Raw genomic sequence first — 17,280 nt, forward strand, 5'->3', positions numbered from 1 at the left:
AGAAGTAAAATAATAATGTAACTTTCTTCTATTCTTTTATTATTTATTTTCTTCTTACTTATTTTTCACCTACGTAACTTTACCGAAAAAACCTAAGAGTATGAATCCTTGCAGTCACGAAAGCTTCAAATCTAGGATGTTACTGATGTCTCTAGAGGCGAACTGTGGACGTGGAGTTGTTCGACATCAGGGCATTAAGTGAGATTGGTTGGCTCCGTCGTTGTTGTTGCTGCTGCTGCTGCTGCATTGGTGAGCGCACGTGCGGATCTTAGAGGTCAAAGATACATACTCTTAGGTTTTTTCGGTAAAGTCACGTAAGTAAAAATAAATAATAAAAATATTATAAATAATAATAAAAATTTGAAATAACTTTTATTAAAATCATAAATAACTTTTATTATTTCTTCAAAACCTAAGAGTATGAATCCTTGCAGTCACGAAAACTTCAAATATAGAAAGTCAAAGATATGACTGAACTTGTGCTGGAGTGCACACATTAATCCATTACACTGTGGTACATTGATACCCAGAGTGATGTAAATTCGAATCCACGTCTTCTTTCTCTCGGGAAAATACGCAACGAAGAAGGGTCATTGCCCAAAACGTCGCCTATTATATTTTTTCCCTTTAACGGCAGAGTTATTGACGAATGTGTTGCGTTGTTACATTTTAATTATGGAAATTTCTAAAGCTCACAGCGAGTTGATATTTGCCACAAACCAATTCCGTATTAAAACATGTAGAAAATATTAAATCAATTTATGAACATGGAACCGCTACATGAAGTAACACTTACATAAAATAACAAGGGGACCCACGATATTCAGCGATAAGATATTTTCTGGAATTTGGTCGTTAAAATTAATGGTGAAATAATTAACCATCTTATATATTTTTGCTGATGTAATAGTCATTATAAGAAATCGATAGGAATGAACTCCACTAAATTATTGGAGAAAGTATTAATTCTAGATTTGAAGCTTTCGTGACTGCAAGGAATCATATTCTTAGGTTTTTTCGGTAAAGTCACGTAGGTAAAACATCAAAATTAATGAAAATAAAATAAAATAAAAACAAAAATCAAATTCATGACTCGAGTCTGACTCGAGTCCAAGTCACATGACTCGAGTCCACATCTCATAGGTGGGACAAAGTCATTGTTATGCAAGTCCAAGTCGAGTCGCAAGTCATCAAATTCATGACTCGAGTCTGACTCGAGTCCAAGTCACATGACTCGAGTCCACACCTCTGGTACTTACTGTCTCATACAACAACAAACCCGCATAGCTGAGAGCCTGGCGAGGCCTCAGCTCCAGCAGTGGCTTGACGAAGCACTGTAAACAGAACTTTTGCTATTATATAATACCGAACCAAGATGGTTCCTTTACGGCTAGGTGGAGTCAAGTGGCTTCATTTGAAACAGTTTTAAAATGTCACGAATGTTGCCACACAACGTGGCTGCGACAAATTGTCCTGGGCTAGACGTGTACAAGAAAAACCGGATTGCAATGACAAATGATGAGGACAATGGAGCTGTCCTGCGTTGCTTTAAACCGTTCAGGGAAAATGACAAGCTGGGACCTAAACACCCAGCATGTAGGCAAGCACTTATCAGCACGTGGAGACCTGCACGTTTGTAATCCATGCAAGAGTGGGTGCGTTTTGAATTGTTTTGCCATTTTTGTACTACAGCATCTGAATACAAGAGTAGTTTTCCTACGAACATTTTTAAAGCTAATTCACATCTCAAACTTTTTCTAAATTCCAGCCATTCTCAATTCACAAATAGACTAAGTCAGTCATGGAGGTTTTTTGTTGTTGTTAAATCCTTCACCATCCTGGTCAGTGCTTGTTGGTGAGAGTGGAGAGGGCACCCTCACCAACAATTACTACTTTTATTAATCATCGCCAGAGATCGAATTTGGAAAATGGCAAGTGATATGAGAACCGGTCCTCTCATAAGGACACCAACATAGTATATAAAAGACAGAGCTGTCTCCTCTGTAATAATTATGGGCATTTTTACCTGGTTACCAATTTACCGCAGCAAACTAAAATCCCTATTTCTTTACGCTGTGACCAAATTGCCCAGTATCCACCCGATCACATTAGATTTAAGAAGCTAAGCAGGTTTGGGCCCTCATAGTACTTGGATGGCAATACAACTTGTAGGCAGTGCACAGAAGTTCGACAGAATCCTTTGATGTACGTATTGTATATCTCTGCTTCCAGCACACTGAAGTGTGTATCGCCAATTAAACCCCAGATCCCCCACGGTGTGTAGGAGGCCTTCATCCAGCAGTGGATTGACAATCTGTCTAAACATTATTTATTGAAACTACATCATGTTAAAATTGGAGACGCATTGAAATAAATTTCGTACCGATTTCAATGTTGTGAGATTACTCTCCAACACGCCGGTGGTGCTGAAGCAGTAATGCATTTGGCACGTTTGATGCACGTGACACTTGTATTAATTGGCTGTTGGGTGGAGGAGGGTTTACGACACATATTTTTACACGTCCTAATCCAAAATAAACCAATTATGAATTAGTATATTGGTCATCAAAGCCTACGTATATATGTTTTGGGAAAATACACGAAATGCTATAAATGTAAAATGTAATACAAGCATTTAAATACGTGTAATAATATGACTATGCATGCCTAATACGTATTAAAACAAAACATTAAAACTGTAAATGAAACGTATTTGTTCTATAAGATAAGCACGGTCAATTCACGAGTAAAGACAAGTGTGTGGGAGCAGGGATGCGGGATTGGAGAATGTCCACAACTTTATACATGTTTTCATTGTTAAGAAATGCAATTCAGAAATATTAACTTTTCAAACATTTGTACTTAGTTTTTTAGATCTCCATTCTTTGTAAATGAGGCCAATATGGGCTCTTTTGTCCGGAGGTTTAGATGCTATTTACCCAAAAAATCTTGTAGCCCTGCTCAGAACACAGAACCCTATAATCACAAAGTTAAACAAGAGCATTTCTTGGGGTTTTATAGTTTCTAAATGTGTATGCACAGCAGGCTGGTGCCATACATAAAAGAGGCCACTTTGTCGCCATGTCTAATATGCCTGCAGTGTTCCTGTAATTATATAGCATGAAGCCCACCAGTCACGTGCAGTCAGGGGAGGCAGGGGAGGCAGAGCCTCACCTGCATACTCCAATAAAAATAGCTGTTACTAAAAGTAAAACAAAAGAATAATAAAATCAAATTTAAGATGTTTCCACTGATCTGTTATAAATGTCATTTATGTACGATTCCAGTAATTTTTATAGTCAAAATCGTTAAATTTTCGGAGCTCCGCTGCAAATACAGTAAGAGACGAGAGGTGAGGCAGCGACGAGCTCAGCCTCCCCTCTGATTGCGCAACCCCTCAGAAACTGGATGGAGCGCGGGCAATCAGCGCGTGCCTGTTACTATCTCTCTGCATGTCACCAATGTAATGTTTGTAGACCCCTTCATTTCATGTCATCGCCTTCCATAGTCTAGGTAACTTATTTCACGGATGTGTATAAAGATATTTAGGCTCGCTGATCTCGTCATGAAACTGCAATGAAAAAGCATCAGGGGAGGCAGCTATTACATCTGCCTCACTCAGGGAGGCGTGTCTAACACGCCCCCCTCAGAGAGGACACGCCCCCCTCAGTGAGGACACGCCTCCCTCAGTGAGGACACGCCCCCCTCAGTGAGGACACGCCCCCCTCCGTGCAAATCTGGCTCTGATACTAGCCAATGCATCTCCAGCCATCGACCTCACCGCACGTCGCTGAAGCCCACAAATAGGAACCTAAGTAAAGCATTTACCATAATCGAAGTGTTGTATCTTTGAATAAAGTAAACTACATTGCTCTATCGATAAGTTGAAGAGAGTAATACAAATTTGCATAGCAGGCGACCCGATATCAATATCCAACCGGGGCTAACGTTGGTGGCGATTGATACGAGAACTGGCCCTGGTTCCCTCCAACACCCCACCCACCAACCTGCACTGACCAGCACGGTGAAGTATGGTCGTACGCCTACGATCACCACAGTGTCGTGGGGGGGGGGGGGGACCTCCATCCAGCAGTGGAATGACAAACGTATTCTACACGGCTGAGCTGTCCAATGATATACTGCTATATTTCCTGATATCTTTGAGTTCAATAGGGTTTTTCCCCTTTTTTCTGGCAACAAAACTGACACCTTTTGCAAGGAATCATGCTTACATTAACCACAATCCTTGCAGTCAAATGCAAACAAAAAACAATACTCTGATAATGCATTTGACTGCAAGTATTGTGGTTAATGTAAGCATGATTCCTTGCAAAAGGTGTCAGTTTTGTTGCCAGAAAAAAGGGGAAAAACCCTATTAGTATATTTTGGTACTGGCAAAGGAGGTCCCATGATCTTTGAGTTCAGTTTAACATTTAAATATCCTCATCCATTTTCCAATGTTCCAAGTGCTGCCAGTGGAAGACAACAAACCAAAGATAGTTTTTTGTCTAGCGGGTTAATTATATGAATGCCTGACTAAAAAATAAATCTAAAGTGCTTTTAAAAGCATGACAAATAGCGTATTTTCAAAAAGTAACCGAACAAAGCAATCAAAGCACATTGGTAATTCACGACAAAATGTTCCGTAGCCCACACCCGTGCGCTGCGCTTGACTCAATGCTATCTTTGCACTGCCATTGTGTACAAGGAATTCTAAAGTCCCTCCCCCACTCCCCACCTTTTTAGTGGTCCCTACACGCCGATGGATTTGTTGTTGTTATTATTATCATCCCCGCAGCCCATCCCCACAGAAGTGGTGAAGCAAAGAGGCATTTGCTTGTTAATTAAAAAAACCCCAGAGGGGAAATTCCAAATTGCATTTGTGGTGGCTGCCGGTTTAATGATGGATTTGTGGTGCCAGTCCCAATCCATTGTCCTCGTGGTAACCATTTAATGCAAACTGTCCATGTCATCTTGGTGTTTTCACAGCTTTTGTCACTTACCTGTCAGCCACACCTGTGGCTTCCTCAAACTTAAAACGTGTTTCTTTTTTTCCAGGACTTGAGCTCAGGTTAAATGTGTGGTGGAAAACAAAAATGTTTCGTGTTTTTGTGCATGTATTTGATTTTGTAACCTATGCAGGCCTCAAATGAGATACACTGTAGTTGTTCTTTAAACAAGAGTTTTAATACAAAAAATATGTGCACTTCACGAAACTAATTAGACAACGAAGAGATTGACCGAGTGATCATAATGTATGAAATTAACATTCAGCTCCCCCCATCTCTCCGTATATGTACATCGCTTTTGTCAACCCATTCTGTGTGGGTCGTGCGGGCTATTTTGACCATACTTCACCACGCTCTGCCCGTGCAGCTTGGTGAATACAGAGGGGCATGGTATAGACGTGGGCAACGTAACAAAATAACAGTACTAGAACATATTATAATTGGGGGTGAATATATAATGAGAGAGTAGCAATCATTGTGTGAGTAGCCTGCACACACTTTGAGCTTTAATACCCAACACCGCCTACTTATCAAAGCATTCTAACCACCGTCTGCCCAAAACAAGCAAATACAAAGACCCCCGTATAGCCTTCAACAGACTTTTGGGGAAAGTGCACGAGGGGGGATGGGTGGCCAGCACCACGCCTGACCACCTTTGTCCCCCTAGTGGCGATCTTTGCACACCGCTCCAGGTATGTACTCATTTGTGGCTGAGTCCACCTAGGGGAGGCCCAGGACCGGTTCAGATAATCGTCACTGGCGTTGGCCGTGAGCGGGAATCGAACTCGGGTCGCTGGTGTCCTAGCGTAGTACGCTAACGGCTACAAAGACAAAGCTCCCCCGTATAACCTTAAACAGACTGTAGGGGGCAAGTGCTGTTAGCGAGCACCTATAAAGGCCGGAACGGCAAACAAGGGGGTGGGTGGCCAGCACCACGCCCGGCCGCCTTTGTCTCCCTAACGGCGATGTTCATACATCGCAGCAGGTACTCATTTGAGGCTGAGTCGACCTATGGGAGGCCCAGGACCGGTTCAGATAATCGTCACCGGTGTTGGCCGTGAGCGGGGATCGAACTCGGGTCACCCGGGTTCGTAGCGCAGCGCTAACCGCCACCACCACCGCATGCACCCACGCACACAGAGTAATTATTCACTCAAACCTTCATAAATACCAAGTTCACCTGCGCGCAGACTCACGAATAACGTTCAGCCGCAATGGCTCGGGGAACCAAGCCGTGCCACGCTAAGCTTGACTCGCTCAAGGATGGACAAACAACGTCGTCGTTATATTGCGCGCGTGTGTGTGTGTGTGCGTGCGGTCCGCCAGCCAAGGCCATTCGGCCGCCTGGGGTATATGGCCCGGTGACCAACGGTCTGTGTGCAAGAGGAATTGTGGCACGGGTCAATACGAAGCTAAAGTCCGGACGGCGTTGGTTGCACCCGGCAAAGCTCAAACCAGAACTCGAGTGCAGAGTGCCAGCTGCGGTCGTTATGGTGTGGGGTTTTTTTATTGTTGTTGTTGTTGTTGCAGCATTACTGTTGAATTTCATGATGAAAATAAAATAAACGATATAAAAACCGATTTAAAGCTTTCGTGACTGCATGGATTCATCTTCTTGGTTCTTTCGGTAAAGTCACGTAGAAGGGAAATAATAAAATAATAAAAAATAAAACATAATAAAATAAAATTCTCACGACGTTTCGGCCACAACACAAGCAGCCGTCCTCAGGTGAAGAAACAGAGCTGTCGGAAATCATTGGAGCGCTGTCTTTCCGACAGCTCTGATTCTTCACCTGAGGACGGCTGCTTGTGTTGTGGCCGAAACGTCGTGAGAATTGTATTTTATTATGTTTTATTTTTATTATTTTATTATTTCCCTTCTACGAGACTTTACCGAAAGAACCAAGAAGATATATAAAGACCGTTAACAATGCGGTTAACGGGTATGTTGCGCACGCAGAAAAGTCGAGCAGTAAACGTAACACGTTCAGATTATTTAAACAAACATTAAAGCGGACTTACAATCCAGAGGTCGCCGGTGCGATTCGATCTCCCAGCGTGGCAATTTAATCAATGGACGAAATTACTGAATACCCCCCCCCCCCCCTCTCACCGCCTCTGTTCACCACCTCTTCATCAAGTATCGGAGGCCCTTCTGCCACGGTGGCGAGATGTTACCTACCTCGCCTGGTATACAGGAGGTCGTGGGTTCGATCCCGACCAATGACGCCTGTTGTACTTTTGGAGTTTGCGTGTCTCTCTCTCTCTCTCTCGCCCCGTGATGGCGTGGGGTTTTCTACGGGTCCTTTGTGTTTGTTCCCTCCACATTTAGAAACATGCGTTTCGAGTATTTTTGTCTACTCTTAAGCTATCGTTTGTGACAGCCAGGTCGATTCTGAAAACGAGTTGTAGAGCTCAGTGGGGCCAGTTAGTTTGTTAATAGTTAAGTAGTTAATTGCAGGGCTACACCTTTACCAATGTTAATGTTGCCGCACAACTAACATATTCAGAGTCCTGTTTTGGCCCTCCGGTAAGAAAACGGTCCCCCCACCACCCCTGGTTGGAGTGCTCCAAAGGTGACCCAGCAGACGAGCTTCTTCAGGTTTGCACCCGCCCGGGTCACGCACCACCGCACACATTTCACAACCGAGACGAGAATTGGCCACACACGATGGCAGCCATCTCTCTCTCTGTGTGTGTGTGCATTACAACACAACCAGAGGGGAATACGTAGACGCAAGCACGCGCATGCGTACGTTTTCTCTTTTTAACACGCATACTCTACAGGTTCAAATGTGCCCCACGCCGTTCCATGCCTCGGCTGCCACACCATAATTAGACATGACCGCCCGCGCCTCCGATTAGCACAGTTGGCTACGTACGGTGCGAAAGAAGTTCAACATACAAACATGCATTGTTGGGTGGACTCGTTTAATTCTCATATGGGGTGGGACAATTAGCGTTTTAGGCGAGGGAAATTTTTTTTGCTCATCATTGCCCTGTAACCTGAACTTGTTTATAAAGGGTGGGGAGGGGGGGGCATGCAAATAATATTCATGATGGGTGGGACGAAGACACTGAACGTTAAACAAACTTTAAACAAATGCCAAACGCCAAACGTGCCGAATAACGAACTCATTTGCGTTTGTCTGCCGTGCGTTCTGCTCCAGCTGTCATCACCCTCTACTGTACGCAGCATTTGATTTGTATTTATTAAAATAGTTTCACCTGGAAGAAAAAAAATCTTCAAAATCCCTTGAGATGGAACATCTCTCGTTTGCAACGTTTCCAAGGATGTGCGGCACAGCCTGGAGAAAAGCCGCCACTCTGCCGTTAAGTCTTGTCGTGTACCAGCATTTTCTTTCTTGGCCATAATCATTTAGAAGAGAGGCGATGCCGTCAGCGCCAGGGAAGAGGTTAATGATGGTCATTTGGTTTCGTACATGCGGTGAGCTCGTGTGATGCCACAGTGGGGAGCACACGTGGTGCATCTGCCAGTTATCTCAGTGAGTCAACCCATGGCACCCTGGGTCTGTTCCGTGACATTCTGCCAGCGGGGGTCTTCGACACTTCACGTGGCTTCACTCACTGTGCACCTAGCGTGGCACAAGCGCCGTACGGAGCCACACCGCCCATTCGTGCGCCATTGCCGGCCTTAATAGGTGCTCGCTGACAGCACCTATTCAAGACAACACGGGGAGCCTTGTATTTTTACTAAGCGCATAATGACGTTTGGCCTTGGGCAGGTAAGGCTAGCTCAACGTGTTTTGCCGACTTTTGCGAGAATCACAACCTGTTTTTGGAAATAGTCGCACGGGTTTGTATCACACACACTCCCCGAAGGATCAATGTGTGGTTACATTGCAATGGACATACGAGATCAAAGTGGATGCGCGTGTGTATGTACAGCTTGCATCGTGATGACCACTTACACGCACCATCCCACGCACCACGTGCCGTGCAAGCCCTAACACGTGCTCGCTAACATCACTAGCCCAAAACTTTCGATGAAAAACATGATGAATTGTCGGTGTACTGGGTTTGTACATGACTTTACTGTACGGCTGACAAAATATTAATTTATTTCACCAGGTGAGAACTCGCTGAGACTTCAAGCCTCTTGTCGAGGCAGGTTTGTAGCGATACGGCGTTGGTAGCCACAATACCCCCCAACATATTCGCCAGTAACTTACTGCTCTCAAAGGAAATGTGTGAATAAACAGGCGACGTTTCGGTCAATGGCCTTCTTCGCAGCCGAGAGATGATAAGTGGAAGAGACAAGACAAGAATCGCCGTATAGCATTTAAACACAATATTTACGCGATGAAGGCCCATGGCCCGAAACGTTGATTATTTTATACATAATAACAATTACTTTTCTAACGCGCCAGATGTTGCAGACAAGTCAACAACTCAGAGGCGCGGAGCCAAGCTCAGGGTTGCTCGAAAGTCCTCACCAAACAGATAAGAGGCCTTTAGATGTTTATTAAAAGTCAGTGTGCTGCATTTGATGTTGCGGACGTGCAAAGGGATAGAGTTCCACACCGAGGTGGGGGGGGCAGTGTTATTGACGGGTTTGTTGAGCGTTAGTCTGCGTTGACCTGACTCACCATAGTGCCGCCGAGATTTGCGATACCAGGAGCAGTAAGTACTTAATCTCGTTGCCTCATCTCTCAAATGCACCACGTTTTTTGGGGGGAGATGGTGAGAAGGGACAGGGCCCGCACGCCGCTTGCACGCCCGTCTCCATGGTATGCCCGCTACCTGCGGGTGCTCGGGGCTAACGGGGCCCTCCCTGCCAGTTCCAAAGTCCGTCCGAGCTGAACCGGCCCGATCAAGCCTCGAGCTGTTTTAGCGCGGGGTTGGGGTTGGTGGTGGTGGTGGTGGGAGGGGGGGTAAAGGTAGTCACTAGGCGGCAAGGAGAGCGATTTTATGGCAAACGTGTGACTGATATGGCGAACTATAATACGGTGCCATAAAGAGTGAAAAGCCCCCAAAGCCGTGCGAGGCGATGGTGGGTGGATAACGCGAATGGGGTGGATAACCACGCGAGTGTGTGCGCGAGTGCGAGTGCGTCACCACGGAACGGAAACGACACAACCGTCGAAAGCTGCGGTTTACCCACTTTCGAGTTTTCAGCCCCTGAAAGTTATTCATTGAATTAACTCATCCACAGGATCGCTCGGAGCGGTGGTGCAGTGGATAGCGCGCTGCACTTGCACTGCGAACTTCGTGACCGCAGCTATATTCAAGAAGCCACTGGGAGCTGTGCACTTCTAAATTATGAATTGAAAACTAATTTCTTTAGAACAGCTTTTTGCGTTCAGTTTATTGTCCTTCCCCCCCCGCACCTCCGATTAGCACGGTTGGGTACGTACGGTGCGAAAGAAGTTAAACATACATAGTACAGTACATACATTGGCGGCCAGGGCTAGCGTTAGTGGCAATGTTTGTGCCGGTCATGGGTCATCCTCTCTCCTCTCCCACCCCTGTACTTCACCAAACCTGCACTGACCAGCGCAGTGAAATACTGTCTAGTTAAAATATACACGTGACCGACACGGCGTGGGAAAGCCTTCGTCCAGCAGTGCATTGACGAAAGGACTGTCCGTTGCGTACGCCTTTTAAAATGGTAGGTGTAATACTCTTAGTTCTTTCGGTAAAGTCACGTAGGTAAAAAATGAAATTAAAATTAATGAAAAAATAATCACGACGTTTCGGAGGCAACACAAGTCTCCGTCATCAGGTGGGACCGTCACAGCCAGATTTGCTGCATCAAGTGAGGCAGGGATTCAAGATGTACCACACAAATGAACTAAACACATTTGTCAATAACACTGCTTTAAAAAAAAATATTTGTACAACAAGCGACGTTTTTGGCAACGACCCTTCTTCACAGCACTCTAAAGACAGAGAGATACCAGAGAGGTAGCGAGTGTTTTGTTGCAACGCTGTCAACGCAGGTGTCGCCCAATAATTTGCTCGATCGGTGAAGGGGCCTTTGGACGAGTTCCGCACGATGAGGGAGGTCCGGGCACCTTGCGTGGCGCGGTATGCGCGCACCGTTCGCCCCCGGGGAGCGTTTGTGGAATTTTGGGCGCATAGCGCAAGCTGGGCGGGTGCCGCTGGGGCTTCCCATCGCGTGGTGAATGGGCCCTACGTGGCGGCGAGGCATCGTCCCGCATCTTTTGCACACCTGGGAGAGACAAATACATCTCCCCTCGACCACCCACCCACCACCACCGCCGCATGTAAACATTTTATAAACTGTTGGGGCAGGTTATGATGATCATCAGCAGCAGCAGCAGCAGCAGGAGCAGGAGCACCAGGAGCCATGTTCAATCCACTGATGGATAAAGGCTTCCCCAAGCTGTCACTATCTCTCACCATTTTACACGGACTGATTGCATCGCTCCATCTCCTTCTTGGACGGGCTCTCGAAATTATTCTTGACTATTTTATTTACTAAGGTCAGAACAGAACGCGATGGAGCTGCTTGTGGCCGCCTTTTGTCTCCTTCTGGCTGATGATTACACAGTACCAGAGACTCATTGAAGTTGGAATCGACCAGGGGGGCGGGCTGGCAGAACCGGTTCAGACATCGATCGCTCGCCACTGATCTCAACCGTAGCCAGCAATCAAATTCAGGTCGCACGCTTTTGTGGCGCAAAGCGTCGTTAATCAACGCCCACCGCACAAACATAACCTATACATACACACGCGTGCAACATGCACACAGAGGCAAATGCAACGTACAAACCCATAACTTACGGGCAGGGCTGTCCATAGGGGGGTGCGGGGCCCGGGGCAATCCACACTGTGTGGACCCCCACCCAGTGCCGGATGATCCCAGTAGCACAAGTAGCTACAGATGCTACGGGCCCCGCACTGTCAAGGGCCCCGCGCTAAATGCTTTCAAGCTATCAATTCCGGTTCAGTGATTCTGCACTTGCTCTATTACTACAGTACTATACAGCCTTCAACTTTTATGAACGACTGTGTGTTTAAGGTTAGCGATTTGTCGTATTATCTGGCTGTATCGCAAATGAAAAAATACAATGACTTTACTATGCAAGTAAAAATGTGTGTTTTTATATTTATGTATAAATTTTTAGGGCCCTTTATAACATGCTACAGGCCATGCACTAGCTTAATCCGGCACTGCCCCCACCCCGCCCCTGACGCCTTCAAACTAAACCGGCAGCATTACATCTGACACCGTGACATCGAAGCGCGGGGGGGGGGCCCGGGGCGGTCGTTCCGATTCGCCGTGACCCTTGGGACGGCTACGGGGCAAGTGCTGTTATCAATAAGCCGTATTCCCGACGACACGGTACACACGGGAGGGATTTTGTGACCAGCACCGCACCCGACCGCAGTTGCTATTTACGCCACAGTTCACATTTTGGCGTTCTCTGGTCTGACACTGATAAGGGAATGACATAAAACAAGGCTGTCTGTAGTGTAGGCGAACAGTTTCGAAGGCAATCTATTACCAGAGCATGTTTGTTTGCGTGTTTTTCCACAAGCATGCGTGCTTCATGCAGATGTGATGGCTTGCAAAAAGTATCCATTTGGTGTTTGAAAATCTAAACGTCAGCTTTATAGCAAGAAATGTTAAAACCTATTCTTATTTTTCATACTTTTCACCGGATACTCATTTGAGGCCGAGTGAACCTAATGCTAAACGGGTAGCGATTATTATCGGACGTAAATATATGCACTACGCGAGCGTTGTTGCAGGGTTCTTCTTACCTCTTACATCCGGCAACCCAACAGCATTTGTTTAACAGACCACATCCTGATGATGAGAATCGGAGAACGTTGAAATTGTTCCATAGTTTGCTTGTTTAAATAAATTACTGCTGGAAAACGATGGGCGGAAATGTTACTTTCGGTATTTAACGTTCTGTTCGTGGTGAAAACGACTTTCTTTTTATTCATAATTTCTCTTACGATATTGTATTTAAAATAGCATAATAAATATATATTTCAATTACTAGAAAAAAACTAAAAATGTTGAAAATAATCTCGGAAAACCAATAATTTCTATAATTGTGAAAACTTTGGGCCAACTTTGTGGCCCAAATGATGCATGTTTACAAGAACAATCATTGGCATGCCTTTATCAATCCACTGCTGGATAAACCCCTCTCCCACGATGTGTCGATTATGGTGGCTATATGACCGGACATCTCCACGCTGGGTCACTGCGAGCTGATGAAGGGGTTTGCGTAGAAGAAACCCGATCATAACCGCCCAAGACTGGTTCAATTATCACTCACCGCTGACGTGAGCCCTGGTCAGGAATAGAAGATCTCCGGTCAACCGTTATATGTATGTGTATCTGCCGGCACTTGCCCCAACGGTCTATGCGACTTACGGGGAATGTTTATCTTTGTCGTCTGCGTTTCTATGTGTGTTTTGTGTGTATGTTAGTTTGCTTTGTATATATGTGTGTGTATGTCCAGCGGTAGTGTAGCGGTTAGCGCGCTGCTAGGAAGCCGGGGACTCGAGATCGATTCCCGCTCACGGCCTTACCTAGGTCGACTCAGCCTCAAACGAGTGCCTGGCGCGGTGTGTAAACATCGCCGCTAGGGAGACAAAGGCGGCCGGGCGTGGCGCTGGCCACCCCACCCCCTCGTGTGCATCCCGGCGTTCTTAGGTCCTCGCTAACAGCACTAGCCCCAACAGTGTATTAAGGCTATACGGGGGATCTGCATCTGTGTAGAGTGTACATGTGTGCGTATGGTGCATGCGTTTGTCCATGCACTTTTCGGGAACGGTGGCGCAGTGGTTAGCGCACTGCGCTGCGAGGTACAAAGTCGGCCTGCCGAGTTCGACTCAGATCGAGTGGCGAGTGGTCCCCACAGCGGTCTCGGACCTCGCCGATTTCGACAGCCTTTTATGGTTCAGTTGGTAATCCATCTGCTCTGGAGATACAAAGGTGGCGGGTGGACTTGGCTCGGGTGCCACGCTGCCGCTAAACAGCAACTTACTCCAACATTAACAGACGCCACGGGGGGGTTCTTTGTATTATGTTTGTGCGTGCACATGTCTATCTATGGCGTGAGTTGGCCGAGATGTACGAGATTGAACGGGGGTACAACTGCGGAGTCGTGCATGGGTGGTGGGGGAGAGGCGAGGTGGCTCACCTGGGCTCACGTGGGGTGTGGTGGTGGTGGTGGGGGAGCGGTGGTGTAGCGGTAAGCGCGCCACCCGAGTTCAATTCCCGCTCACGGCCACCAACACCGGTGACTTTTATTTGAATCGGTTCTGGGACTCCCCTAGGTAGACTCGGCCTTAAATGCGTTGCGTAATCATCGCCACGAGGGAGACAAAGGCGGCCGGCGGATGGTTCTGACTAATCCATCGTGTGCCGTTCCGGCCCTGATCGGTGCTCGCTAACAGCACTTGCCCCAAAAGTGCGCCAAAGGCTACCCGGGGGATCTTTGTCTTTTGGTTGTAGGTGGTCGGCAGGGAAGGGATTGGGGTTGCTGTTGCCGGCCAGGCGGCTGCTTGACTGAGTGAGTGGGGGGGGGGTGTGACGGTGTCGGCGTGAGCCGAACCGGTCAGGCAGGATTTACCTGCGCGCTCCGGCAACACCGTTATACCCGGCGAGCGCATGCGCGTGGGCGACGAGCCGATGGTCGTCTTTTACCCGCAGTCACGCGCCTCACCTGGGCCACGGCATCAATAACATCATCAATAACACCATCGGCAGCAGCAGCAGCAGCATCACCGGCGGCATGACCCAACGCACAAGTTGCCCGTGGTTGGAACTTTCACGAAGCTCACGGTCCACCCTGTACAAACCATGGCTGCGGGTGCGAATGGAGAATTTAACAAGTATAACCCGTAAAAACAAAGTTTTCCACTATAAATCCTTTATATGCGTGGCGGCTAGAGTCCTCTCGTCCTCTGGCTTGAGATGGCTGCCACCTATGGGTCAGATGATTGCATGGCAGCATTAAGCAATTGGTAATTAAATATAATATTTTTGTCCTAAAAAGTGTAAAATTTTGGAAAAATTTTTTCACGAACATTAATTGTCACGCACAACGAATCTGTGTGGAAAATGTCAGCTCGATTGGATCACGGGAAGTGGGTTAAAAAACGACCGAAAGATTTGCACGGTCCTAAGCAAGCAAGCGAACTTAATATAAAGCATTTAAAAAAACCTCTCCTGTGATCATTCATAACAGACCGCGCAACACGTAAAGGACGCAAAACCCGATCAGAAAATACGAAGGAGTCGTCACGGCGATATACAACTCTGCTGCTGCTGACGCTGTGGTTACCTGGACTTGACCACCTGAATGTGAGATCGTAGTCGTTGTTCGGCATCAACATCAGAAAGAAGAGGGGGAGGAAGAAGAAGAAGCAGGATAAATCATCATCAGCAGCCACCGAAGCGGCAAACACCGTGATCATTGCCGCCTGGCGTCGTCTCTCCGTGACAGGCCCCACCCGCCTGGAATCAGAATCAGAATATTTATCCATTAGAGGTTTTTTTGGGGTTAATTTGCGTAAATATATAAATGTGTCGTTAAACCCGCCACCACCCGACACAGCCAACTAGTAAGGGTTGTCACCTAAACAGAACGTGGCCAATTCGTCACTGGTACAGCACGCTGGTGTGTTGGAGAGCCAAGCCACAACATTTACAATCCGAGTACGACGTTTCGCCAGTAATTCCAACTAGCTTCATCAGGCGACAGCCAGATGTATACTGGAGGAATCCGATGAGCTATGAAGCTGTCTTGTTCAACAGACGTCCAGTAGTCACAGATGCCCAGTAGACTGATGCCATCATCATCCAACTGCACAATCGCAACAGCATTCAGATCTACACTTACCTTGAAGAGACACTTAAATGGGCCCCACCTCTTTCTTAAAGGCCCAATCTATTTTCCCTGGCTTTCGAGTGACACTGAGCCTAGCTCCACGCCTCGGAGTCACGGTCACTGATGACCGTGAAACATTGTGCGTGTTACTAATTGCATTCTTATTATTATTATCATTAGCATTCGCGGCACCAGCAAAAGCCGTAGCATAATGATTATACTTTCGCATTAGCATCACCGCCATCAGCATCATCATCGTCATCATAATCGACATCGTCGTGATCAACAGCAGTTTCAGCGTCATCGTACTCATCGTTGTTATTATCATCAAGATTAGCATAATCATTATCAGCATCATCAATAACCATCATAATCACCAAAATCCGCATTAGCATTGTAATCGTCGTATCTGTCGCAGCTATTTGAGTGGCGCATTCCTATGATGGAGGCGGGGTTGGTGGACCACGCGGAGATGAAGCCTTTGCGTGCGGGAGATTCGTGCCTGGCCGAGCTGGGTACCTTCAAGATACAGCAAACGGGTCTCTGGAAGTCGATCTGCGTGGAGTTTGAGCGTTATGGGCTAGTACACAATCGTCGTGATTTCCCGACTAAAAAATTCAAATAGGACGTCCCTGTGAATGACCCTTGACACTTAGTGATACTCTGCCGGTCGGCAGATTTAAACTCGAATGTTTAAAAACAGGTGCTCGTGAACAAATCACCCGAAACGCGCCCTCTCTCTCGCGAGCTAAGCTGGCTTGAGCCTGGCTAGTGCTTGGATGGGCGACCGCCATGCTCCACGAGTTGTTATCGACTGTGGCCTGACTGTGTGGACAGCAAGGTAACCGCATTATTGTACCATACTTCTGTGCTGCCGCGGCCTATGCTCCTCCACGTCGTAACCAACCATCGCACAGACCAGCATGGTGAAGTGTGGTCAAATAGAGTCTTACATCCCTGCAGGGCGCGGATAGGCCGTCGTCCAGTAGTGGATTGACGAAATACCTGTGCATGAACATGACATGTATTTGTGTGTTGAACTTCTTTCGCACCCTACGTAGCCAATCGTGCTGATCCTATGTGCGGCGAAGGACAACAAACTATACACAAGGATGCACTCATCCACAGCGTGAATCTAAACACGTGTAAGATCCCCAAATACATCACGTAGTCAGCCTTAACAGGCGACTTTTGATAAATCACTTTCAGTGCGCCAGATAACGCAAGCTAAGCTGATTTGAACCTGGTTGGGGCTTGCATTTGGAGACTGCCTGGCATTGCCAGGTGTCTTACCAGGTGATGTGTTTGTTGTAGTACAGAGTTAGACTGATGGCCTTAATCTAAGTTGTCTTGTGGTTGTTGTTGTTTGACTTGCATCCCACTGGGATTTTTGCACACAGTGTTGGTTTACGGTGCCTTTTCTG

Source organism: Lampetra planeri, chromosome 7 (assembly GCF_965212315.1).
Source record: "Lampetra planeri chromosome 7, kcLamPlan1.2.h2, whole genome shotgun sequence".
Taxonomy (NCBI): domain Eukaryota; kingdom Metazoa; phylum Chordata; class Hyperoartia; order Petromyzontiformes; family Petromyzontidae; genus Lampetra; species Lampetra planeri.